Source organism: Balearica regulorum, chromosome 1 (assembly GCF_011004875.1).
Source record: "Balearica regulorum gibbericeps isolate bBalReg1 chromosome 1, bBalReg1.pri, whole genome shotgun sequence".
Lineage (NCBI taxonomy): Eukaryota > Metazoa > Chordata > Aves > Gruiformes > Gruidae > Balearica > Balearica regulorum.
Window position 1 is genome coordinate 127619944 of NC_046184.1, and position 26741 is coordinate 127646684.

Genomic DNA, 26741 nt, shown 5'->3' on the forward strand with positions numbered 1-26741 from the left:
TATTCGGAGACCCCACAGACAAACGTCCCCTCTCCCCCCCCCCCACCCCCGGGCCGTTACCGCGCCCGTTCAAACACCCAGCCCCCCCCCCGCCACGCCACGCCACGCCACGCCACGCCAAGTCTCGCGAGGGCAGGCGCAGCCGGCGCGCGGGCCGCGCCATGTCGGCGCAGGCCGGGCCCCTCCCCCAGCCGCGCGCCCGACGGCCTCAGCGCCCCGAACTGAGCGTGCGGCGCAGCCCGCCTATCCCGGAAGCGTTTCCCGGCCGCGCGCCGCGCTCCAGACCCCCCTCCCCTTCCCCTTCTCCCCCCCCCCCCTGCGGAGACCCGGTGCCGCCCGGAGAACGCCCCCCTCCTCCGCTCCGCGCGCCCTCACCGGGGGGGCACGCACCTCTCCTTTCCTCCCCTCCCCCCCGCCCCCCCGCGCCGGCTCGCGCCTAGGAGGAGCGGGGGGGCCCGCGCGGGGCGCCTCGCGTGCCGCCCCCCTCCAACGGTCGTCGTCCCGGAGGCCCGGGGCAAAGCCGAGGGGCCGGCCGGGCGGGCGGGCATGCAGCCGCCGCCGGAGCCGAGCCCCCAGCGCAGCACGGTGAGGGGGGGCAGGCCCCAGGCCCGGGGGGGGGGGGGGGGGGCGAGAGGAGGGTGCGTGGGGACTGAATTTGGGGGCGGGCAGGGCTGCTCGCTGCCGGAGGTGCCTCGTCAGGGAGGGAGGCTCAGGACAGAGTAGGGGGTGATACCGTCTTGCTGCCCCCTGCTCCGCCGGGCCATGGGGTGACTCGTATCCCCCACCCCCGTCGCGCAGGCCAAGGGAGAGGCTGGGTGGGAGCGGGCTGGAACTGGCCGTTCCGGGGGGGGGAACAGACTGCCCCGGGGGAGAACACCTCAGCGCGGGGGGGGGGATCCGCTGGGGCGCGGGGTGTGCGGGGGCAGGGGTGCGGTGATGGGAGGGTACTCGTGTTGATCCTGGGTCTTGTTTTGCTGCCGCACTCCCACGCACCGAGCAGAGAAAACTTTGGTCTTTGTTTTTGGAGCCCTTTGGAGAGGGTGGCTGGTTGACTGCCCGGGGATCCTATGCGGGTGTCCACTTAGCAGGGGCTGTGCTGTCTGCTGGGCCACAGATGCAACTCTTGCTGTTAAAAAAAAACAACAAAAAAACCTCCAATAAATTCACAGGTGAAAGAGCTGCCACTGCCTCGTCGACATGTTGACTGCAGTATGATGCTGCTGCTGTTGTGGTTTGGCTCTGGAGGTAGAAGGCCCCCAAAGGTAGCGAGGCCTTAGTTACGCTTTGTCCAGAGTCTTGTCTTCAGGCCAGATGTGAGATCTTATCGGGTGTTTATGCTGGCTGTTGGGATTTTCTTTTGGTTTGTTTTTTAATATAGGTGGATATGGTGGAAGGATGCTCTTATTTATGGCTTGATGCTGTTCCAGTGTTAGCATTTGACACTGCAGTTGGTGTGTTTTCCCCTTGTTCAAACATGACTTGTAATGTAATATTGGCTGTTCTTTCCCTTGCTTTAGCAAGGAGAAAATAAGGAGAGGAAAGGCAGTTGCTCAGATGGCTTGAGAGTAACTATACTTTGGAGCTCAGTGGAGAATCCCAGTCACCAATAAAATGGAATGGCCCAGGTATGCCACTCTAGGAGGTAGTAAAAAACTTAAAGCAAGACACTATGTTCAGGTAAATATGCTTAAAACTGTCTCTGAAGGTTTGGTGGGAACTAATTTGAAGATCCTATTAGTAGTTTATTAATATATCTATAGCTAATAAATACAGAAAATATTATCTAAATAAATTAGCTAAAAAGCTATTTGTAATGCTTTGATAATAACTACATTTCAAGATTTTCAGCTTGATGTTGTACAGTCGTTTTCCTTTCCCCCTCTTTTTCTATTCTAAATAAATATTGAGAGTGGATAGGCCAATGCATCCTGTTGATGTATTGATAGGTGTCTGTTATTTTTAGTGCTGGTGTTCGCTGTTACAAAATTGAGTAGTAAGTGTTTGTTTATATACAGACTTATGTTCTGAAACAGATCCACTTGACCAGTTCTGTTTTCGTAGGGCTTAGTATAACAGAACTCTTAAAACTTACAGGTAAAGCCTGCATGGTCAAAGGGCAGTGTTTGTTCTGAGAGACTGAATTTTGTTTTCCTGATCTGTGAAAAGAACAGCATTGCTGCCTATTGTCAAGTATATTTTCAGTAAACATATTTCATCTAAAAAGAAGAAATGTTAAATTCATTTCCTCTCAGTACTGAGAGAGGAACAGGATTCTTAAAAATAAAGTATTTCACAACATTTGTTAAAGCTTACCCTTTGTCCTGTCTTGAGAATGCTGCTATCAACTGACACTAATCTGAGGAATGCTGTAACAGCCTGTATTAATGTATATATAGACTGTATCAGTTCATCCATAAAATTACTACCATATCAAATTTTATACACATTAGTAAAGGATAATAAAATCAGCATTGAAGTCTGCTTTTAATCTCAAATTTTTTTGTTTAGGTACAGTGACTTGGATAAGTGCGATGGATGCGTGTTATGAAACTATACTTTTGTATGTATTTTTATCTGGCTTGGGTCATAACCCTTACTATAAATGATTGCAGATAAATGTAAAGAGGGTATTGTGAGATCTATGTCCATTCTTTCTTGTTGTTTCCTGATCTCATCTGGGCTCCTTTTTCCTTCAATTAGTCCTCATCTTGAGGAAGAGAAGGTAAGTTGAAACAGTGTTGTGAAAACGTGTCGTCTTTTCCGCCCAACTTTGGTGATACATCTGTGCTGATATCTGTCCATTGAGTTGCAGAGGAGTAATGGTAAATGGTAATCCTAATGGAAAAGGATTGTACTGAAGTAGTCCAGGAGGATACATTAATATAATTCTTAAGGTTATCTGGTAATAACTTGTCTCTTTCTGTCCCCTCTCAAAAATTATGTAGTGCTTAAATGAAGTTAAGTTTTTGGTTGCACTGATCTGTAGATGCTTTCTCCTGACTTTAATCCTGTGATGTTTAATTTTGTATGTATTTTTAAATAGCGTTAAGTAGCCTCAAAGAATGACCTGCAAACGTATTCTTGGATAGGGTCAGAGTTACACATTTCTTTATGTACTGCAGTACATAATAAATATTAAACTTAAGAAGATGTTTTACTGAGTTATTTTTCAAAGAACTGTATCTTGAAGTGGGATGATAGTTCCAATCTTTACTTTTATAACTGCAATGTTTTAGCAAAAGCACTAACAATACAAGCCTTTGATTTACTGTTTTGATACCAAAGGTATTTTAGTGATGATCCAAACATTGAGTAAATGATCAAATCTAGTAAATTTTGGATGATGTGAAGTCTATCATGTATGCTAAGTCATCCAGCTCAACTATGGTATGACACATTTTGCTCTAGGAGTGTCTTTATGATGCTGTTCTTTCCACTGCTGTGAGCTGAAGTAGGTATGGTGCCTGGTATGTATGTACCTATATGCGCACATATAAATGTAAGTAAAGGTATTTGCAGTGAAAGAGTTATTTTTGTTACACAGTACATTTAAAAGCCAGGTGACAAATGGAGAGTGAAACTAAGAGTTTACACAAAGCCTCACGCTTTTTCATAAGCACCTTTTGGACCGCTTTTGAATGCGAGCATTTTAAGTAACAAAGTAGAAATATCTGTGACTTGTGGTTTTGCAATATTTTTTCCTGTCCCTGTTACTGTCTTTAGTTAAACAGAAAATAAAGCTAAACTGGAAATTTGTGGTGCTGCCTAGTGCAGTAAACTGACTAGGGTATTAGTTTCAAATCCCTGCCAAACTTTTCTGGTATTATTAGTCTTTTTTTTTTTTTTTTTTGCAAGTGGGAGCTATCCCTCAGTTATCTATATAATGTAAATTTTCTGTAGACTGTTATTTGTGCCTAGGCGTAATAGACTAAAATATTGTCCGAAGGGCGATATTAGCCCTCTTGGTCTTCTGAAGTCATTTTGTTGAGATTGAATGGATTGAATGTGTGGTGATGTCATGGTGCCAATTCGCATGTGTGAAATGCTTTCTAAATGGAAAGATGAGAGTTTTGAAATACTTGTTTAGACTCATGTATGCAAATGTTGAAGGTGTTGATTGAAAACATTGACAAAGTAGGTTCTTGGACTCTGCCAAACCTTAAAGTATCAAAGTTACCCTTTGAAAGGTTTTCAGTTGTGAATAACGCTAGTAATACTATGCAAATTTGTCTCTCCAGCTTCAGACAAATGATGAAAGTCTGACCTAATAGTGTAGATGGTTCTGTGGTAGTGAGTACTCGTTCTGAGTATCTCTTACTCTGTACAAGGTACATAGTTGGTCAGCAACTTCTGTGCTGTGTCAGCCAGTGCTTAAAAGATGGCACTGTGGTATTAGTATCCAGGAGACTCGTGTGCACAGCTACCAGAAAAAACATCACTGAAGCCTTTTTATTGACACAAGAAGCTGAAATACATCTGGCAAAATTCAGTATCTGGTAAGAAGGTGAAACAAATTTACAATGTTGCTAATAAACCATACGGATCAAGATAGGGTTTTTCTTGTTCTTTTTCTCATTTTTTAAGATTAGTTATACTAGATAGATCACACAGTGTGTGTGTGTCAGTTTGTCAGAGTGGAACTAACATTTCAATATTCATACACCCCATTGATTACTATGTTGAATGTTTCTCCCTCTTATAGTACTGTTTCATAATAGCCAGCATAGCACTATAGTATAAAAGTGAAAAATGTCATCTCTGTTGGAGTTAGATACCAGCTTTATGTTCTTAAGAAGCGTTCGTTCTTGAATTCCAGAACCCAAGTGGGCTTTATTTCATCCAGGCCTGAATGTAAAGTAGTGGTATTTTAAAAGTATCTTCAATGTATTACCAGGTTTTGACCTAACCTAGCTCTATTGTAAGGAAAATTACTTCTCCTTTTGCTCTTTTCAGAGGGTTGTAGAAAGCAAAAAGGCTTTGTAAGCAAACAGTAAAGCTACAGGATAGAGGTAAAGGTTGTTCTGTTATAGTAATGTTCAGTAACCTGACTGTCACAGCTTAAGTATAGATGTTTTCCTATCTGCATGGAGGCTTGCTGGTGGATAATTAAGAATGCTTTCTTAAAAACACCTTTCAGCAGATTATGTTCAATCAATCATGTTTCACACTCATTATGCTTTAGTGAAATACTTGCTTTCAAATGAACTTGTGTATCTGCTAAAGTGTATATTAATTTGAAAAGTGGATTAATTTCTGTGAAATCATGGTTGATTTGGGGATACTTTTAGAAAAAAGTTCTAATACTATCAGTATTTGTCTTGGATGTTGTGGCAGGAAAAAAAAATCAGATACTTTTCTAAAATGTATTCAGTGTTGACTGTTTCTTGTTACCAGATTTGGTAACAAGATATACAGTAGTGCTAGTATTTTAATCTCATTGCAACTCAAGTTTTCATTTTTCCCTTCCTTGGGTATGTTCTAAGGTAATTTGTCCTGAAGTCTCATCTGTTTGAACAATTCGTACTGGTTTACAATGCCACAACTTACTGAAAATAGCTGGCAAAAGGCTTGTTTTGTTCTATATATGTCATAGCATTTGTCACGTTGGTATAAATCTTTTTGTTCTGTGGGGAGTTTGTATACTTTGGTTTAACTCAAGCTGTGGACATTTATTCCTAGCACTTGAAAGAGTTATGGATTTGTTTTCTTCTTTGTTTTTTTGTCATTGAGCATGGGATCAATAACAGTTCAGAGCAAGTAGAAGGGGTGGATTTTTGTTGTTTGGTTTGTTTTTTGTGGGTGGGGTTTTTTGTTTGTGTTTTGTTTGTTTGTTTTTTACCTGGATGTTGTGTAAATTATGAAAGGAATGTAAAATTTGACTTTCATGTTGGTGTTTCTGAAGATTAGCTTGCAGAAGTAGTAAGCCAGGAACTAGGTCCTTTGTGGAGCATTGCTGTTGAAATGTATATGCCTTTCTTTCCTGAAATTCTTAAGATCATCTTGATGGAATAGTAGTTCACACCGTAATCCTGCTAATGTCAGATAAGAAATGATGTGTCCAGATAAGGCAAAGTGTTAAGTTGGTACAATTTCAGTCTGTTTCATACTTTCTTAAAAAATGTTAATATGATAAACTTGTACTAGCAAGCATTCTATATCAACTATCATCTTTCTTCCCACTGCTGACTTGAAGGTGGTAAAAACTTTTTACTATTTTCTGGATAATTCTACTGAAATGCCACTATATGTCCTTTCCTGGTACAAACCAAGTTTTAGCCACTAGGTGATCTGGTAGTGTATAGATGTGACTTCAGTCATCTTGGAATTGCCAAGTAAGTGTTGTAACTGACCTCAGAACACTTATATGAAATTATATTTAAAAATAAACATTTTTGTCAGTGCTTTTGTAGATTAGCATGGGTTTTGCAACTCATTAGTAAGTTTCAAATGGACAGCATGGGGTAATAGTTATTTTAGTCTGTGTCTCTGCTTTGTTTCCTGCTGTTAGGACAGCATTGTGAAAATGTGGTTATAAAAGTTTGCTTGCTGTTCCTTCTTCATGAGTATCAGTGTTTTATACAGGTATTTCAAAACTGATCTCACTGTTGGTCTGAAAATGCTTTTTGTGTTGTGAGCTTATGAGCCTTTTGAGTAATTGTTCAGGATGATGTATGCAGTTTTGTACTTTTACTCCTATACTAAAGACGTTAGCCTTCGATGTGTCCCAGTTTCAGTAGCAGGTAGGGACAGTGAGATAATACCCTGTTCATATCCAGCTTCTTTCTGTGTTGATTTGAGCTCATTAGCACTTTCTGTAACAAACATGTTCTTTTACTATTGTTTTCTTGGAATATCTGTTTTAAAGGAAGAGGGGACAGAATGGGAAAGCAGTTTCTACCATATCTGTTGCAGTACAATTAAATTTATAAATGGCAGAATGTAAACCCTCTTAAATGAAATCTGCTTCTTTGCTTTTGAAGCCCTTTCTCTACATACAGTAAATGTTTCTTTTGCTTTAAAGAAAGTTCCAAGTCAAGTAAATGTTCTACCTGCCAATCCTTTTCCAGATTTGGGAGTTGAGGTAAATGAGGCTGAAGGTAGCCTTAGGCCTAGGAGAGACCTAGGAAAGATGAGCTTTTTTGATCTGTCTTTAGAAATGATCTTTTCCTGTATTAAAAAGCAAAAAAAAAAAACCAGAAAAAGAGAGAGAAAGAGTCAAAAAATCACGAAAGTGTTGAAATAGAGTTCCTTCATGTAGGAGGAAGGGGTCTGTGAGAGGGAGATGAATTAGTGGCTTCTGTAGAGGACAACTTTAGTTTTTGGAAGACAAGAAAGGAATTTGCTCTCAGCAACTCTGCACAGCAAGTCTTGATGTTTTTAGTACCATTAACTGGATGACATCTTCCTGTGGTAATGTGAACATTGAGGGATCTTCACTGGTCTTTCCTGTTGTTACTCAGTGAGGCACTAGTACCAACACCACAGACGTTGTTGGTATTGTGACAAACAGTACTTCTATTTCTAGAGGAACACCCAGTCACTTGAAAGCTGCTTTTCCCTAACTGAGACCACTTTCTGTAAAAGTTGTAACAAAAATGCACGACATGTTTCCTAAGAGCATATGTTACCCAAGATGTGATCAGGGCAGGGAGGCAGCAGCTTGTGGTGTTTGGTTCTTATCTGTAATGTTCAGTTCTGGGCTTTTCGTTTCAGAAGTTCTGGTGTAGTTTGTTCTCACCTAGATTGTTAGTGAGAGGTCAAAACGCAGCATTAGTGTACAGGTGTCTTCAGTCTGATGAAGGATTCCCCTCCTAGAAACAACAGAAAAGATGAGGGAAGAGGCCCTACTTGTCTCACCTTTCAAGGAATCCATATCTTCTCATAGAGAAAATTCTGCTTACTCTTCTGGTGGTTGGGGGAGGTGGAGAAAACTTTTTATTGCCAGTCTTGAATTGAGTGAAGCAGTCCCTGTGGGGATTGCTGTTCATGGACTTGATATGTCTAACAACTGGATGAAGGGGAAGTGATGTCAGGAAACTGGCAGGAAAGGATCAAAAGAAGTTTGACTGTACTTCTGTGAGTTCAATTTTAAAACCCACAAAACCAAACAGCAACAAACCAGTCCTTTTCTGTTTTGGTTTGGTTTTGGTTTTTTTTTTTTCCCATTGATTGCTGTTAAAATATATATCATAGGTCATTGTTTAGTCCTTCTTTCTGTAAAGAAGTCTAAAGAATTCTCTTAACACCTCTTGGCTTTGAAAGGTCTGAAAGGTAGGGGTTTCGTAAGTGCTTGGAGTGCTAGAAGAGGAGGGGGAAAAAAAGAAAAAATGTTTAAGTATTTTTCTTTGATTTATAGAGTTTAATTCAGGAGGGGAAAAAGTAGTTATGACATTAACATTTTAGTATCTCTTGTTCTTATGTTTTTATTATGTGATAGAACACAGATTCCAGAAAGTACAGACGTGTCTTGCGGTAGAAGTTGGGCTTTCATGGTGGTGGCAAATTTCTGCTTTGAGGCCACCCTGAATAAATTTGCTTGATTGTAATCATTGGTCTACTGTATCCACCTGTCCATTCATGGAATATTTGAGATTAAACTTTGTTAGTAGTAGTTTATAGTAAAGTCTACTGATATTTTGAATTAGTTCCTAAATGCTACTTTCTGAACTGAGCATGTTTATATACTCTTTTGCCACTGTTGGTTGTATTGCCATCAGTAAAAATGGTTGTGATGACTGCCACATGCTTACATAAGCTGCACTAATTTTTAAATGAAACTAATTATGGTACAGGCTATTTAGTCTGTTCAGAAAATAAAAACTCTACATGCTTAGGGGGAATGCATTTAGAATTGCTTAGACCTTTCTTTCGTCTGCTTTCCCAGAGTTATTTTGGTTGGTTGATTGGGTTTTTTGTTGGTTTGGGTTTGTTGGATTTTTTTGCTGCAGTTGTGTTTTTTGGAGGGGGGGGTGGTTTGTTTTGTTTTCCCGGTAAGTGCATGATATACTTAAACTTGTAGGGCAAGTTATTTCTGTGTATAGTAAACTTTGTGAATTATGCAAACATTTGACGTAATTGTAAATAATCTGAATTTTTATTAAATGATAAGAAATGTCAATTAACTAGGGTTCCTGTAATAGTTAATTACCTTGATAGCTGTGAAAAAAAGAATGCTTAAACATTAGATGAGTTTCCTAAGGTGTAAATCTCAAGATAGAATTATAATAGGTTATTTTTATGCATATATTTGGATACATATAATTTGTATTCTTTATGAAATAAGTTACAGCTAGTCAAAGATAAGTAATGTCTGAATATATTAATTTAATTGTAAATCTTTGTTGAGTAACTTTTCAGGAGGGATCTGTGAGGTTGCACACTTCTTAGGTGTTTGGTTTAATTCTTTCATGATGCTAGATTAAACTCATCACTTCCATTTATCTCATATCAATATCACTAATGTTTTTCAAGCATGTTATAGGTATTTTGTAGTTTGCCCTGCTGTTTGGGTTATTTTCTCTGTTCTGTGATTCTTGTTTGCTAATCCCTGAAATTTATTCACAACTAATCTGGACTGATAGCTTTGGTTTTTCTGTGGTCAAGGCTAAGAACTCTTCCTGATTCTTCCAAATAAAAAAGAAAATGAAGACTCAGGCAGGTTTTCAGGGAAGTTAGGAACAATCAACCCCTCTCCAAGGTTTAGGTTCCTGGTTTGCCTGAATGTAGATAATTTGGATTTCACAGGGATACTGATTGTTCTATCATTTAACCTTGAAAATAAGATTTCTAGAAATGTTATCTATTTTCTTCAGTGTCTAAAACATTTAAGTATGAGTATCCAGATACATTGGTTGCAACCAGAACGATTGGTTGCATAGTTGGTGGCAACTATGAGGTGTCTGTGTGTCCCAGAAGGAAATCTGCTAAATGGAATCAAAGATTTATGACTTGGGCTGCATTCATAATGAGAGAGTCTAATTTGTGGTAGTCTCTCTGTCTTACCTAAAGGGAGAATCTACTTCTGAGATCTTCCTGGTGAGATCTCATCATGACCATATTGATCTAACACTTCTCTCCCTCACCGCTGGCTACCTGCTTCTGTCCCAGTGTTTTGTACCTGATTATGGTACAGGGTTTCATGGGGTTTTGAGGTAAATCAGGGAGCTGATCCAGATGGAGGTAGTACTTAGGGTTTGTAAATCAAACATCAACTTTAGTAATGTTCAGTTCACCATTTGGATCCTAAACATTTGTGCTAGTGCATTGGAAGGAGCAAGCATTCAAAGGAAAGGAGAAGCAAATTCTTTTTTCAGAATTACTGTATTTTTGCTGGTTTAAAGCGATTATGAAACAGATGAGACTTCCCATGTGATAGTTTTCTCTTGTGGAACCACCCAGATTTTGTGCTATAGCTAAGCATTTTATGCCAATAAATACTTCTCTGGACAAAGAGATTTTTCCTCCAAAACTTATTTCCTGAAGTTAAAGGGAGTTTGTGCCTAATGCTCACTTGTTAAAATTCTTAATGTTTCTCAGGGTTCAACAACAATAGCAAAACCTCCTCTCTTTCTCTGGGATTGCCTCTGTTTGTTTGATGTTCTGAGTTGTGACACTGTATGCTGGAGGAAAAAATTGATGGATTTGGATGTTCAGTATTTCTTTTCCCTTATAAATGCCTATTTCTGTGTCTCTGCATAGAAGGGAAGTAGACTGCAGCCCTGTGCTCCCTGTTAAAAACAGTTTGTAAGAAGCTTGATATTTGAGTGCAATTATGTTTGTAATTTTTTGGGGGGGGGGGGGGGTCACTTCTGTTAATTATTTTGGACTTCTGATGTTTAAGAATTTATTTTTGTTCTCCTTTTTTTTTTTTTTGGAAATAGCATTCAATAGCACCTTAATCAGAAGTTCTAATATTACAGAATTTACTAGTAATTTAAGTCTTTCTACTGACTCCCCAGACTAGCCTAGCTTACGTCTATTCTATTATATACTTTTCTCTAAAGAGACATATTTGTTAACATTAGTAACTTAAAAACTGACTTAAAATGTAAAATACATTTGAAAGTTCAATTTTATTTTGATAAAAGCAGTTGTATGAACAATTCTGTAAATTGGGAAGATGTAATTTTGAATTCTAGTAATGAGATTTCCTTTAATTTTTTGGCTCTTACTTGAAAGTAATAATTTGAATTTTAAAAATTGCCTTATGTAATAAATTATTAAAAATTCACAGCATGGATACAATTTAAGCGTGCTTGTTACGGTTCTTTCATGGTGGTGTTCAATTATTGACAAGTTTGGTGTACAGAGTGAACGCTTTGACGTCAATAAGTAGATAGTCAATACTACAGTGTTTGAACTTGTAGCTTAAATGTATGCCTGTTTTTCTTTATGTGCAGTTTCTGTTTATTCTGGAATCAGCTCAGTTGATTTGAGCATTTATAACTACATAAAGAATGTCTTTACTCTTACGCATACTTGGAAATTTGTTTATTACAAAGGCAGTGTCTCACTAGAACACTATTTTGTCTGTGTCCGGTTAATTTACTTTTCAAATATGTAGAAAGTTGCTCTTCTGATCAAAGTGAATGGTTGGGTGTGGAAACCTGACAAATGATCAAAGTAATAGGGATCCTGTATTTGAGCAAGTACGTACAGAGAGTTGAATATACGTTTTGTTTTACAAGTGTTCAAATTTGTGCAAAATTTATTTCTAATTAACTTGAAGATTAGACCAAATATGTAATAGGATAGTTGAATTAAGAGTAACTCCATAGGTTGAACAGTTCACACAATAATAGACAATTAGTGGGCCTCAAGTATGCAGGGTCTTATGTATACCCTGAGTGGAGCCTAGTAATCCTTGGCAGAAAAGTTTGTTAAAACGCTATACTATTATTTAAATCTAGTAACTGGGGATTCTTTTGATTGTGGTTCTCAGGTAAATATTGTTTTGAAAAAGATTCCACACTTTTTTTTTTTTCTTTAAGCCAAGAAAACCCCCAAACTTTAAACAGTACTGAATTTGGCTTATAATGGAAAACTGGTGATGTGAAATATTTGTTAAGGTAAGAATCAATGATTTGTGTATTATAAGGGTTTTTGAAAAGGTAAATTATCTTTGTTTTTGAAATCTTATGCTGAATCAAAGGAAGAGGTATCCTACAGAGGTATCTACTTAATATGCATATTTCTTCAGCAATGGGAAGGAACAAGATAATTGCATATGAACTATAGTCTAACTTAACAGGTCTGTTACAGTATTGCTCATCTTATCTGGCCATTCAGGTATCGAAAACCAAGTTTTACATGCACAGACCTATTGAGCAGAATTGTTCTTAAAACGTGCTTATCAGTAGCATTGTAGAAGTACGTTTATATCTAATTTTCAGATAGATTTGTGTTCTGCTTCAGAATAAAGTAATAGTGGTTTATTGTCCAGAAGCATAGCATTCTTTCCCTATATGATGGAAAGCAATGACACGGAGAACAAAATAGATACCCTTCTGAATAAGGCTTATGCTTAAGCAGCACAATAAATGTCAGAGATTTTCAGCTCCTTCCCACTGCTCCCTCTCTTCTAAAAGCAGAGAAAAGTCAAAGCATACACTTGAGTCCAGGTCATGCAAATGCTTAGAGCTGTGATTTGTTTGTGTTTAATGCTTGTGAGAATTCTGAAGAAGTCACTGGGCTGTTTGGTTAAGCAGAGGGTGTGACTACTCATGCTATGATTTCAGAATCAAGGCATCAGATTACAATATTATTTTAACATATTTTTGCTTTCAGCTGCTTTTTTGGTTCCGAAATGTACAACTCTGTCACTTTGTGCTGCCTGTGTCTAGGGCAGGCACTATCTGTTAGTTATTGGCTTCAGGGGAATACTCTGGTGGCAATGTGTTTGGCTGGCCGGGACAATGACTGCCTGTTATTTTAAACTTCAGATTTTTCTGCTGTCTGACCTCCTGTTGCATACAAGACTGCATTTGATTTACAGGGAGATGATAACCTTGATTTTTTGTCCTGTATGTTCTCAACAAATGCTGCTCTTCTAAGACTCCAGGAGTTAGACCAAAAGACCTGCATTTCACATTGAAGTTCGTAGTGTTTAAGTGAAGAGCTGGGCATGCTCCATATTGTTACTCTCCACAAAACATATGGACACTGCCACTCCTTAACAGTAAAGAAATTGGGAGATTGGTTAAAGAACTAATTTAATACCACATCTCCTGCTTTGCTGCAGCATCTAGGCAAAGAAACCACTGTACCATATCAGGTGAAAGACACTTAGGTTCTTGTGGCTTGCATCTGCAACCACTCAAACTATTGGATGGATATCTGTTGCTCTGTTCCATTTTTGTGAAGGTGAATATAGCACTGAGCACAGCACAAATACTAGGGCAGTTTATAAAGAATGTTTCAAGCAGTTCTTTTGTTACTGCTTTACCAAGTTATCGACAAGACCCTGTATATCCCATAAGAATGGAGAGGTCTGTTAAAACAAAAAAGGACAGCACTTTTGGAGGATGCACCTACCTTGAGCTGCTGAACAACAACATCTTGTTTTAGAGAAGTGAAATAATCCCAACCTCTTTGAGTAGAATGAGTTGGTAACTATTTTAAGTTGAAGCTGTCTTTGAGCCCTTTTTTTTTTTCTTCTTCTTCTAAAGCAGGATTATGAGGATAGCTTCCTAAAAGGGAAGTGAAATCAGAGCAGTTTATCCTGCCAGCCTTAATGGAGTACAGTAAGGCAGATCAGTGTGGAAATGATCTGGCTTTAGGGAGATGCTGATTGCTTTCAGTGTTTAACGGGAGGGTTGGAACTAGATGATCTTCAAGATCCCTTCCAACCCAAACCATTCTATGATTCTATACATGTTTAACTTACATTTGGAAGAGTATTTGTCATATAGAATAAAAATAAGGTATTTTAAAAACTGAGATTGTGAATACAGACTTTTGGGTGAAATGTTTTGAAAAGCCAAATACTACTTATATATGAAAGTTTCAGAAAGTGTCCTTCATTCACTTTGTCTCATATTCAGATAGATACCTATTTTTTTCTGTAGCTGTAACTGATGAAAGTGAAATTTGCTCATTATTTCACCATCAGACAGCCATGCAGTGTCAACTGTGGAAAGGCTGGCTAGTAGTAAAAGACCTCTTTTCATTTAATTTTTATACTGTAAGCTTGATTTTATAAAGCCACAGCGTTGTTTAACACATTCGTGCTATAGCTTGTGATCGCAGGCTCTGTGAGAAAGGGCTCTAGCTCCGTCATCACAAAATTGATCTTTTTATACTCAGCTGTATGTAAAAAGTCATGCATGCTCCAGCCAGGAATTGCGTTAATCTCATCACTTGGATCTGAAATTTTCTGACCTGGTACCGGACCAACAAAAATAAATGTTATGACTGGTGACCTGAATACTGACAACCTGCCTTTGCAGACAACATCACTGAGTAACCAGTGTGTCAGAACTGCAAACATAGTTTTCCTGAATCTGCCGAAGTCATGACTGAAAGCCTCTGAGAGAGAGGTAAAGCATGGTCTTTACAATCAGCTTGTGCTATTGTATAGCTATGGGTGACCTATGAGTGACTGTAATTCATAAAGCTTCTAATTTAATGTTAAATTGTTAGAAAAAGCAGTTTCAAACCCTGTCCTCTGCCCATCGCACACAGAAGAGCATGGAAGTTATTTGGCAATGTGAAGCAGAAATTAATGTGATTTGTGGAGAAGTTCAGTGTTGGTGGCGCTCTTTTACTGCTGCTATCTGTAGTTTCTCAGCCTGCCCTCTCTGGTGTTAAAACACCTGATTTGGTGCCAGGCTCTCTGTAAGGAAGAGGGCGTTCTAATGCTTTTATCGAGTAAAGCTGTTGGATACTGTTCAAGTCCTTTGAAGCTGTACAAGAATTTTGGCAGGAATGCATCAGTGCATTTTAGGATGAACAATTGTATTCATATTCTGGTCTTTCCATTATCTGTTTTGGCCTGTCCTATTTCTGGCCTAAGATTATGGAACAAATGGGTCTGAAATATCTGGACTTCCTCATGAGATCTGCCATTGAAGCAGTTCCACAGACAGGGCAGCTACAGCTTTATCTGAGTGTCAGTTGTTTAAACAGTACCTTGTACTACCAAGGTTTCTTTCTGCAGCAATTATAATATAGACCTTGCTTATAGAAAGAGGGAAGCTCACAGCTTTCCTTCTACCAGAGGTTTTTTGTATTCCTTATAGAGAAGGCTGAAGCCAGTGCAGAATGAAAAACATTTTAAAATGTCTGCATTTGTGTGGTATCCGAGGCACATCTCCCCCGAAAGTCAGTCTGGGGCTAAGCTAATCTTAAAACAATGTTAGGAGAAGATGAATATGACCTTAAACGAACACAAATTATGTTGCAGAAACAAAAATTTAGTTTTAAGGCACTCTTCCCTTTTTGCCCCCAAAAGCAAAAGAAAAGAAAAGAAAAAAAACAGAAAATAAAAAAGGGGGAAAAAGTTCAATCTAGGGTTTATGACATCTCTATATATACACATATGTATACATGCACATACGTGTGTGTGTGTTGTTGGCACATGATGTTTTTATTTTAAGGTGTCTTTTCTGTTTTGCTAGGAAATCGGGTACAGCAGTTCCTCAACTATGGCACACACTCAAGCATCTATAGATGTACACATATGAGTATAGATAACCTTGATGTATTAATGTATTATAACTATATTGGAGTAAACATATGTAGATAAATACAATTAACATGATATTATGTGTAACCTCTTAATATGTTATATGTAACCTCTTTTGTGACATCCTTATGGGTGGGTGTTCATGCAAAGACTTGTGAGAAGATATCACTTAATAGACAAGGTTCCTGTTACGGTTCCTTATCTTAACAAATTCTCCTGGAATGGTAGAAAAGACAGGCGTGCTGCATAACTTGTCCACCATATTTTATAGTAGTTGGTCACGTCAAATTTATGAAGTCAAGCCACCAAAGCTTAATTCAAGGCTTCAAAAGTAGAAGTTGATATTTTCTAGTGTGTACGGAGTATGTGGTTTGTATTTCTCTGTACTGTTGATGATCTTTTGTATTTCTCTGTATTGACTCCTGTCTGTTCCTTGTTTCTCTGACTACTCTCTCCTTATTTCTGTCTTTTTGTTCCCGTTTATATGCGCCTGTCCTCTTCCCTCCTCTGTTTCCTCTGTGTAGAGTCATATCCTCCATTAGTATCTGTTTGCTGGGGATCCTGAAATGAGGTTTTCTCATCCCCTCACTCAGGTCTATTTCTTCCTAATCTAGGGTTTTTCTTCTAGTTTAATGTGGCCAAAATGAGGAGAGGCTAGTAGTAGTCAGGCCAGAAACAGTGTTGCATAGGTATTACTGCTTCCCAGTACCATTTTCTTGTCTTTCACAACTGGTCATCTTGGGTGTAAGAGTTGTAGCGAATATAGTATGCAGGCAGTCTTTGCAATAGGTGTTGCTTTTAGCACTGCTGTCAGTTATATGGGCTGCTAATAAACTTACACAGGTCATTTAATTTGAAACTAACTTAGTTTATTAGTTTCTAACTTACTTTATTAGCTAGTTAGAATAATAGAATCATAGAATGATTTCCTTTTATCTTTGCAGGAAAATGAATACTTCTTTACAGGTATAAATATGCTTTGCAATCATTTTCTTATTGATGCAGAAAAATGTGAAAGTTTAAGACAAGATATGTTACAGAAATTGTCTGCGTCCTATCCTGTAGTGCTCTTCCATATATGCAGTTATCAACAAAGCAGAAATCCTTGATTCAATCCGTGTATTCAATACAGAGTATTTTCAAGGTTTGTCATATAAAAACTCAAGAGACTTGACAGAGAAATCATTTTTAACTTTTTTATGACACGATTACTACTAGCCATCACAAAAGTCTGTCAAAGATATTTCAGAAGCAGGAAACCTGATGTTTAAACAGTTGATTTAAAACTCTCTCCTTCTCTTTCTACCTTAAGAATGGCTTAATTCAAATAGTTTGAATTTTCTTTGGTAACATAAACAAATTTTACTTTTTAAAGTTTCTGTTGTCATAAATTACTCATCCTGTGGCTAATTCATAGCATGGATGACTAAAAGGAGTGAATTTAAATTTTGTAGTTCTTGCACAGTTTCATCTGGCTCTGAGAGAGTGGCCAAGCTTTTACTTAACTGTGAAATTGATTGCTGAGCTGCCCAAGTAAATCAATTAACCGGTTAAAAATTCAACCAGTATAGCCCTGAGTGCATGAAGTGTGCCTTTTATGGAGATATCAACAGGCTCAGATGACTAACGTGATTATGTTGCTTTTAGTCTGTAAATGGACAGTAGTTTCTTTGAGATTTATTGATAACAATTCGGGTTTTTTAGAGCCAATATTTTTAATAGGGAGAAGCCCAAATCAGAGTGGGAGGGTGAAGAAAAGTGAGGGAGACAATCAGGCTAATTATGTGAATAGCCATTTGAATGTGTAACAGTTGATTTATGAGTGTAGTTAACTGAAATTTTACAAGTTCTATGTGGTAAACCAAATGACAATTTGGTTCATATTCTTTTAAATCATGACTATTGTCTTCAGTCTTTTTGAAACTTCTGGCTTTAGTGAATACTTACTGCTCTGAACACTTGCAAAAGTAAGTACAGTGTTTCATTTTGTGGAAGGACTCATTGTATTTTGACAGTGTGTAAATAAATATATCTTAAAAACAAAGCCTGTTCTGAATGTCTTGCAAGTGAATTCAAAGCGTAGCAATGCATTTGTGATGTAGGAGCAGGAGCTAATGCTTAGAATCGCTCACCTTGTGTAGCAGCTATCAAACATCTCTTAGGCTGGAACAGCATTAAATTCCTGTTGAGCTGGTTGAGATTCAAACTGGTGGTGACCTGCAGATAACTCTCCCTCCATAGCAATACTCGGAGACATTTCTTCTTCAAGAAATGTTCATCTCACATCTCTGAGAAGGAAGCTCACTTTCTGGAACAATTTATGTATTATACAGTAGTCTAGTATTTTTGCAGTTTGTTAGCTAAGTTTCTCTCTAGTATAAACCTCAGCTTCTAGTGATTGTTTAACCTGGTAATGTGAACAGCAGACTATACTTAAAAAGCTGAAGTTTATGATCCATGGATTTGCAGTAGACCTTTTCCCATGCTTTATAGTATATACTCAGTTTCATATTTTCTTGTATCCTTTCTGGGTCATTTTGATTCCCAAAATAGGATATAACAGCCAAAAAAACCTATCAACAGCTATGAAAAAAAACTTTGTATCACTATAGAAGTGCTTTTAGCAGGGCCAATGCTTAGAGTTTATGAATTAGGAAATCTGACAGTGTGCTTGTTCACAGCAGGTTTTTTTTCCAGCCACAGCCTATGTTTCAGAAACATTCAGTCAATAATTGTAGATAATAGTCCTGGTAAGAAAGGCAGTTTGCTGTCCTCATAGCTTTTGGTACTAACGTGATGCTTGTGATAATCTCAGGATTATCTGTGAGGCATACAAACTCACTTGTGTTCACAGCTTTTAGCTTCACTCAGTATTCTGAAGAACTCTTCTGTAAGTTAGTACTCGTTGTATGGTAGCATCATTCCTGAACTATCTCACAGCCTTGAAGACTTCTCTTGTAGCTTTCTTACGTAGCAAGAGCTGCTTCTAGTTGTTCCATAGAGTGAGAGAACCATAAATTCCTAATGAAGCATTTACTAGTATCTGATGCAACCTTTCAATATACAAGAGAGGCTTATAAGAAAGATGGAGGGAGAGCTTTTACCAAGGCCTGTAGCAACAGGACAAAGGGCAATGGTTTTAAACTGAAAGGTGGTAGGTTTATATTGGACATAAGGAAGAAATTTCTCTGGTGAAGGTGGCGAGACACTGGAACAGACTGCTCAGAGAAGTGGATGCCCCATTGTTAGAAGTGTTCAAGGCCAGGTTGGACGGGGCTTTGAGCAACCTGATGTAGTAGGAGATGTCCCTGCCCTCAGCAGGGAGGTTGGACTAGATGATCTTTTGAGGTCCCTTCCAACCCAAACCATTCTATGATTTTATGAGTAGGAAAGACATGTACAACAGAATTTAAAGACATTTTGTCAGTTCATACAGACATACTAAATTCAACATGGAAAAAGAAAAGCAGTCAGTATTTAAAGTTGAGCTCAGCATGCTGCTGTTACTGCTCTGAATGATTAACTATGCCTTGTATGTTTCCAGGGATGAGGCATCCACAACTTCTCTGGGAAACGTGTTCCAGTGTCTCACCACCCTCACAGTAAAGAATTTCTTCCTTACGTATAACCTAAATCTACCCTTCTTCAGCTTAAAACCATTACCCCTTGTCCTGTCACTCCATGCCCTTGTAAACAGTCCCTCTCCAGCCTTCCTGTAGTCCCCCTTAGATACTGGAAGGCTGCTATAAGGTCTCCCTGGAGCCTTCTCTTCTCTAGGCTGAACAACCCCAACTCTCTCAGCCTGTCCTCATAGGAGAGGTGCTCCAGCCCTCTGATCATCTTTGTGGCCCTCCTTTAACAGCTCCATGTCTCTCTTGTACTGGGGCCCCCAGAGCTGGATGCAGTACTCCAGGTGGAGCCTCACAAGAGTGGAGTAGAGGGGCGGGATCACCTCCCTCGACCTGCTGGTCACATTTCTTTTGATGCAGCCCAGGACGCGGTTGGCTTTCTGTGCTGCAAGTGTACATTGGTGGCTTATGTTGAGCTCAATCCCACTGTCCGTGTGGCCAACAAAGATGTTAAACAGCGCTGATCCCAATACCAACCTCTGAGGAACGCCATTTGTCACTGGTCTCCACTTAGACATCAAGCTGTTGACCGCAACTCTTTGAGTGTGACCATCCAGCCAATTCCTCACCCACTGAGTGGTCCATCCATCAAATCCATGTCTCTCCAATTTAGAGACAAGGATGTCTTACAGGACAGTGTCAAATGCTTTGCACGTTTGACATGTTTCACTCTGGGAAGCAATACAGTCCCAAAGTTGTGGGATGTATCACCCTGTAAATAAAAAAGCTTCTGTAACAAGTAGTCATTGTGATTGGTGAGGTGGGAGAGTTGTTCTTAGCTATATGTAATCCTAAAAATTATTTTAGCTGGACTGTTGCAGGGAAAAGTAATCCTTGTTTATTGTCATACATCATGTTTAAACAGAGTGAGTGTGTGACTGAAGATGGTTGTGAGGAAAAATTGCTCTCTTGGCACTGTTATAACAATCTAGTTTCTCATATTTCTGAGATTTTAAGATCTTCCAGTTAGCAAATCTTTAAAAGGTGTCACACTGCCATGAAAGTATTTTCCTGCCTTTGCTGCAAGAACAATCCGAAGTCCCACCTGGATTGATGTGGGTGTTCTGACATATTTGTGGCATGAATTGGTCAATTGTTTTTGTTTATTTAAGGGGTTAAATAAATGGAAACTTAGCGTACAAAATTGTTCTCTTTATTATTCCCAGTATCAGTAGAGTATACTCACTTTAAACCATTTATAGTCAGTTTAATATTCTACTGCAGGCACCTTTGAATTTAAGCCAACAGTGGTTCAAGAGGCTGCTCAAGGATTAGAGGTGAGATTACATGGTTGTAGCTGCAGCCAGGTCACATGCCAGGCACGTTTATAAGGCTATAATTGGGTGCAGATGCCTATTAAATAGTAGGTATGTGTGGGATGGGATGTTTAAAAGCATGGTTTTGCTTAGTTAATCCTTTGTGTGAAGCAACTCGGTTTAAATCATCATCTTCAAATTTCATGGTTTTATACAAGTTAATTTTCAAAAATGTTGCTATTTAACAGATTTTCTGTTGTATGTTTGCAGTCATTGCAGGAAGCACCATGGTGATTACACATCTTAACATCTGCTTGAATATTGAAATACAGAAGTTGAATTGGGATGTGTTCATGTTAGTAATGTAGACTTCGGCTGAAATGATATTTATTTGTTAAAACCACAGTGCTAGGTAAAAAACAAAAGATATTAATACCTTGTCTAATAATGTGCTTTCTAAATCTGTCAGCTGAGCTAATTCCCTTCTTGTCTTCTTATGTTTTACTATTGGCGTGCAGCGTATGGAGGGTATTCTAACCTTTGGAAGCACGTAACCAATGCGTCAACAGAGATGTAGAAAGTATAATCATATCAGTGATAAAGAGCTGGCTGCCTATAATCAGTTGGCCCGTCATAGTTTTCAGAAAGAATTTTTGTAGAGAACAGTATTACATGGACTGTGGGGAAGTGACGTGGAGTTCGAAGTACAGTTTCAGTTCTGGCCTCTTGCTGTACCTTCCAAGCTCAGCTGACAGTCAGCTTTCTTGCAGTGCCACAACCATTTTCTCTAACTCCAGTATTGACAGCACTTGGCAAAACCGCCATCCTGATTTAGTGATGTTCATACAAGAACAGCTTTGGTTCTTTTGTTCTAAGTCTGCTTCAGGTGAAGGTGCATTTTTTTTATGTCTTTAACTGATCAGTTAGCTTACCTGTGCTGAAAAGATGGAGGTGGTGTTCCTGGTCCTGTATCCCTCTCTCCGTTTCCCCTTTTTACCCTTTTTTTCTTCCTTTCCATAGTGGTGTGATATTCAGTAGGCCATGCATTGTGCAGGGTAAGCTTGTTAAACTAGGAAAAAGTAGGTGGTTGGTTTTTTGGTGGTTTGTTGTGGTTTTTTTGGAGCGAGGGTGGTGTGAGTTTGGGGGTTTTTTGTTTGTTTTTTGTTTAGCAGCTTGAGTTAGTTCAGCTGAGTTGACTGGAGTGGGAAAGAAAGGTAAAGTTGTTCAGTTCTATATAGTTGTAACTCACTAGAGCTGATCTCACTGCTTTTTCATGCTGCCTCAGTATGTCTTGGCATACTTGAAAGAGCATAGCCAAATCTCTAGAACACTCTGTAGGCAGTGGAAGTTTGTCCACATCTCTTCTAGAAGCTAAATTGACACCTGGCCCCTAAGCAGTCCTTGCTTATAGGGTTACTTCATTCAAGAAACTGTAACAAATGTGTAATACCCTGAATATTCTTTGTTTCTAGGGACTTAGCTTGCCCAAGTTTTGCGTCTTTTTTTTCTTTTCTTTTTTTTTCTTTTAATTTCCAAATAATAATAAATGCATTGGAATAGTTGCTGAATTTGAGTGCTGAAGCTGGAAGAGGTGATGTTCAACTGTTGTGAAAAGTGGAATGTTTTCACAGTTTTTCTTGGGCCATAGGGTTTAATGAAGATACTTATAGTAAGTAGGCTAATCTTTTAAATTCAGCTTAAATCTCTGTTTGTTATAATAGAACAATAAAATAATTTTCACAGTTGCGAAAATAATAGATTATTTAGAGAATCTGTTATACACTGTGCCTGGTAAAGGAGAACACTGTAGTTCAGTACCTGGATGATTTTTTGGTAGGATTATTTCCATACTATAAGACATCTTAAATATAGGAATCTAGAAGTAAGTAGTCATGAAACATGAATGTCCTAATATATGTTATTAATAAGCAACTAATTTTTTCAATTGTATATACATAAAAAATTGTGATCTATATAAAACTTTTTTACTTCCTAAGCACTCTGCGTACTCAAGGTTTGCTGTATGCTTTAGTAATACTACTTTGTAGAGCAAGTCTAGTAATGCTAGGGTGGTTTTGTGTTTCAAACATGAATGGTCTGTGTTCTTCTTCCAAAGGCTTTTCAGACTAGAGCAGATTTTATTTTTTTTTAAAAAAAGGTGGAATGGCTTACTCTTGAGACCAACTTCAGCAAAATAAGTAGGAAAAATGCAGTGACAAAACTGAAAAGGTAATTTCAGGAACTGTAGCTAACATAACCAAACTGAGAGAAATGTCTCATGGATTAAAATTACCTCAGGAAGGAATAGGATTCATAAGATGCACTCACAACTTCTTTCCATTTAATAAATAAATTTAAAACAAAAGATTTAAAATGTCACTCAGATTCAGAACTCATGCTGTGCAGCCAGTTAGTCTAGCATGACTTTGAAAACAATGGTATTTTCTAGTAAGGTGATTACAAATCAGTGTTAAGCTTTTATTATTGTTCTTCCATTTAAAGAACATTGTATTTTTCTTTTGGACATGATCTAATTTTTATTTACACTGACATTCTTGCCAAAAGTAAAATTCTGTATGGATCTAGATCAATGAAACTGAATTTTAGAAGTTTGTATCTTTTTGTGCTTCCTCTGTTCCTGTCCTCACTCTTCACAGTTCTCTGTCTATTCACTAGCAGAGAAATAAGGAAAGTTCCTGTTCAGGGACGGTATTCAGACTGTTAGTGCTCTTCTGTTTGACTCAGACCTGGGACAAAGTTCTGAGTAGCACTGATATCAGTGTTACTCAGAAGTTTTATGCCTAAATGCCAGTAGCAAATATAAACAGGAAGGAGTTGTTGGTATTGGCAAATATATTAACAGATAACAATTAAGAATTACTGTGATGAGTTTGGATTGTGTAACTGTACATTGGATTTGCTACTTCATATTTACTGCAAATGCGTTTAAATGTCTCTAAAGTCAAAGTCACTTTTGCTTGATGGAGATGTTATATATGTTAATTTTTCTTTCAGCTTACTGGTTTGTGTTAAGTTTGGTTTTTGTGTTCTGAAGATTCCATAACTAAGAAGTTGATATTGTTTTACTGTTTTGTCCACCTAAATTTCATTGTATCTTCCTACTCCAATTCCTGCAATGTTTAGACAAAATAGAGCATCTAGCTTTGCTGGCTTCCCTTCAGTCCTCTTCTACCTTTTGGCTAAAAGCCTGTCAGTCCAGTGCAAGGGTTTTGAAGGAATTGCCCTATGAGTGCTTAAATAAAAAAAAATTCCTACTGCATTTATGAATCTGAAGGCCAAAATTTATCTTCAGCACTTTGATCAGAGCTGAACAAGGCAGAAAAAACCAGATTACTTTAAAAATACTGCATTGAGTTCATGTGAATGCCATTCAATAAATCCACATTTTATCTGTAGGTGTCAGCACGCATTTGATTAGAAGTCAGGACAATGACATTTAAGAATTACATTTGTGTGGTATTCAGAGGAAAAAATGAGGTTCTTTACCTGACTCTACTTAAATCCATCTGTGTTTTCTCATCCTTTAAAGATTTAAATAATCTTTTAAGATGAAAGAATTTATGTAAAACATATAGAAGCAGGATGGCTTTGAGGTGTTGCTTTTATAAATTTATTTGTTTATTATTGTGTTTTGTCTTGGGTTTTCCCTCTTATCCTTCAAGGCCCAACTGTTACTATAAAGCTCTTTACAATTAACTTTAAATTGATGAGGCCTGAGCAACTGTCTTCCAGGTAACCTGTTTTATGGAAATTCACTCAGGAATTATTTTACTTGCTGCATACATTGTTATTGTCTACAATATTGTGTATTGTGTATAAGTGTACACCAGTACATAATTTATAAACTTCCAGATAGTATTATGTGTTGACTTAATTTATTTTTCACTTGGATCTCATTACTGATGAGTCATGTATCTTCATTTTAGGTGATTTAGTGCTTTAGAAATAACAGTAGTGAAATGGATTTCCTTCTGTATATATTTGAACACATCTGTGGGGAGTATCAAGACTATAGTAATTCTGCTTTTTTATTCTTTCTTTCAGAAAAGGGGCATCAGTTGATTGATGCAATTGTTGACTTTTTTCTTAACTTGCCAGGTACACAAATGGCTTAAGTAAAGAAGATTGAATTTAAGATACTGTTTTCCTGTACATATAATTTGGGCATGTAAAAGGTGTGAAAAACCGATTAGTGTAGTTGTTTAGGACTTGAGTCACACTTTGCATAATCCCCAAGATTTACTAGTGGCTCCCAAGGTCATCTCTCTGTGTTAATACAGCGGGACCAAGTCTGCAACAATGTCCTGTGTTTTTGCCATTACAACTACTGCCTATGTAACGATGTTAATTTATTCCATCCTCCTGAAATACTTTACAACTGGAGTTTCAGTATCCTCATTTTTGAAAGTTACAGACAAAGTGGCTTGCTTTTTTTCTGACTTTGAGGAGTTGTTTTGGTGTGTTCTGCTCTGTGAACTTTCAGTGATTATAAGGCTGTTAGTGTAGCGCACTTCGGGATGTCCCTTAGCCTGTGCATGCTGTGAGAGAAAGAAGCCTTGAAGGATTGCTTTCCTAGTCTGTTGTGGCTCAGTAGGAGCTCTTGTCTAAGTGTCTTAGCTGTCTAGTCTGCGCTGTAAACTCTTGGTGCTCTGAACAACTTGCTTCTCCACCTGCCTGGTGCTGTGGAGCAACATGGGAAGCAGGTATGGTATTCCAGCCAGTTTGTGCCTGCTTAGAACAGAAAATGTGCAGTTGGTTGTAGGCAGGTCAAACAGAATAGGCAGGACAAAATGCTGGGCTCTTAGATATGGCAGTAGTGAATTTTGTGGTATGGGCTGAAAAATAACAATTTTCCACAGTAGAGTTCTGGATGATTGTGTGTTCATGCTTCTCAAGGCAATTATTTCGGGTTTCTTATAGACTTTCAAGGCTATATGTGTAACTGTAAAGGCTAGAAGCTTCAACTCTTGAAAATGAGAATGGAAATGGGTTACCCATTATTTGTGTTTAGAAGAGAACTCTGATAAAATTCATAGTTGTCCAGTAACTGTCAATTACTTTGGGTGTTACACCTCTACTCACCACACATATTCAGGAACTGCTAGAAAAACATCAAAGAAATTATTAATTTAGATTATTATAAAAGTGGTGTAGAAAAACATCTGTATTGATGATGCAACATGGCTGAACAGACTGGAGATCCATTTGAATTTTCATTTGAATTGAGAAGTGATGCAAAGGCTTTTGCTCATGCAAATGAAATTCTTAAAATTATTATCTTCTATTTCAGATTTTCAGATACTGTCATTGCTATTCCACAGGGATTTTGACAGCAATTTATTCTGGTAGGGTATTCCTCCATTACTGCACTTCATCCCTTGCCTCCTGGGAAAAGGAGAGTTGTCTAGAAACACATACAGCTTGATTGCTGTCAGGTTTTCTTTGAGAATTCTTGTGGTGGTCTGCCTTTCAGAGTATGATACTTGTCATTTATGAAAAAAAAGTTTTATGAAAGATCTCCTACTGTGAGTGCAGATACAAAGTTTAAGCTGACTCTTGTAGTCAGTGGAAACACATTACCCTTTAAAAGAAAAGGGATCTGCAGCATTACTGCAGTGGACAGAAATGCATTGTGACTATACAGTGTAAATTTATTGTAGCATTTCTTAAATCACAGCAGGATAATTCATGTATCTTACTGTTTGTTAAACTTGTCTCATTTATCTTGGAAAAAGTGTAATGTGACAGATACTGGATACTAGAATATATCAGATATGACAGAGAGCAAGCCTTCCTGTAAGCATATGCGTTATTTAATGAATGCTAATGTCAGTTAAGAGCTGTCCACATACAAACTAGCCGGATAGTGGACTTGACTTCTGTTTTTGTTGTGGTGGTGGTTGTTGTCGTTATGCCCCTTATTTCCATTATTATGGAAATAATATTTAGAAAGAGAGGAAAAAAAAAAAAGACGTGGTTATTAAATAGGCAAAGTAATTCAAAGCAAAACAAAACCACAAACAAACCACCAAAGCTGCTTTTTTACCCTAAAGCTGACCGTTTATATTTCTTTGAAGATAAATGTTCTATTTTCTTGCCTATGAAACTAAGAGACTTTCTTAGGAAACATACAGGAAGCTGTTGGAATTT

At 38.2% G+C, this 26741-nt stretch overlaps 1 protein-coding gene across 7 annotated transcripts in view; it reads left to right on the forward strand.

Annotated features, from left to right (window-relative positions):
• Positions 1-416: 416 nt before the first annotated feature.
• The window catches only part of TAB3 (TGF-beta activated kinase 1 (MAP3K7) binding protein 3), a 44721-nt gene continuing 18396 nt past the window's right edge, over positions 417-26741 (forward strand). For 5 of the 7 annotated variants that reach the window (XR_012838774.1, XM_075774644.1, XM_075774666.1 and 2 more), the window contains exon 1: positions 446-585. The gene's annotated coding sequence lies outside the window, so the exon portion shown is untranslated. Of the gene's footprint in view, positions 586-26741 lie in introns of all 7 variants that reach the window. The other 2 variants (XM_075774649.1, XM_075774633.1) reach the window with 2 other exon arrangements.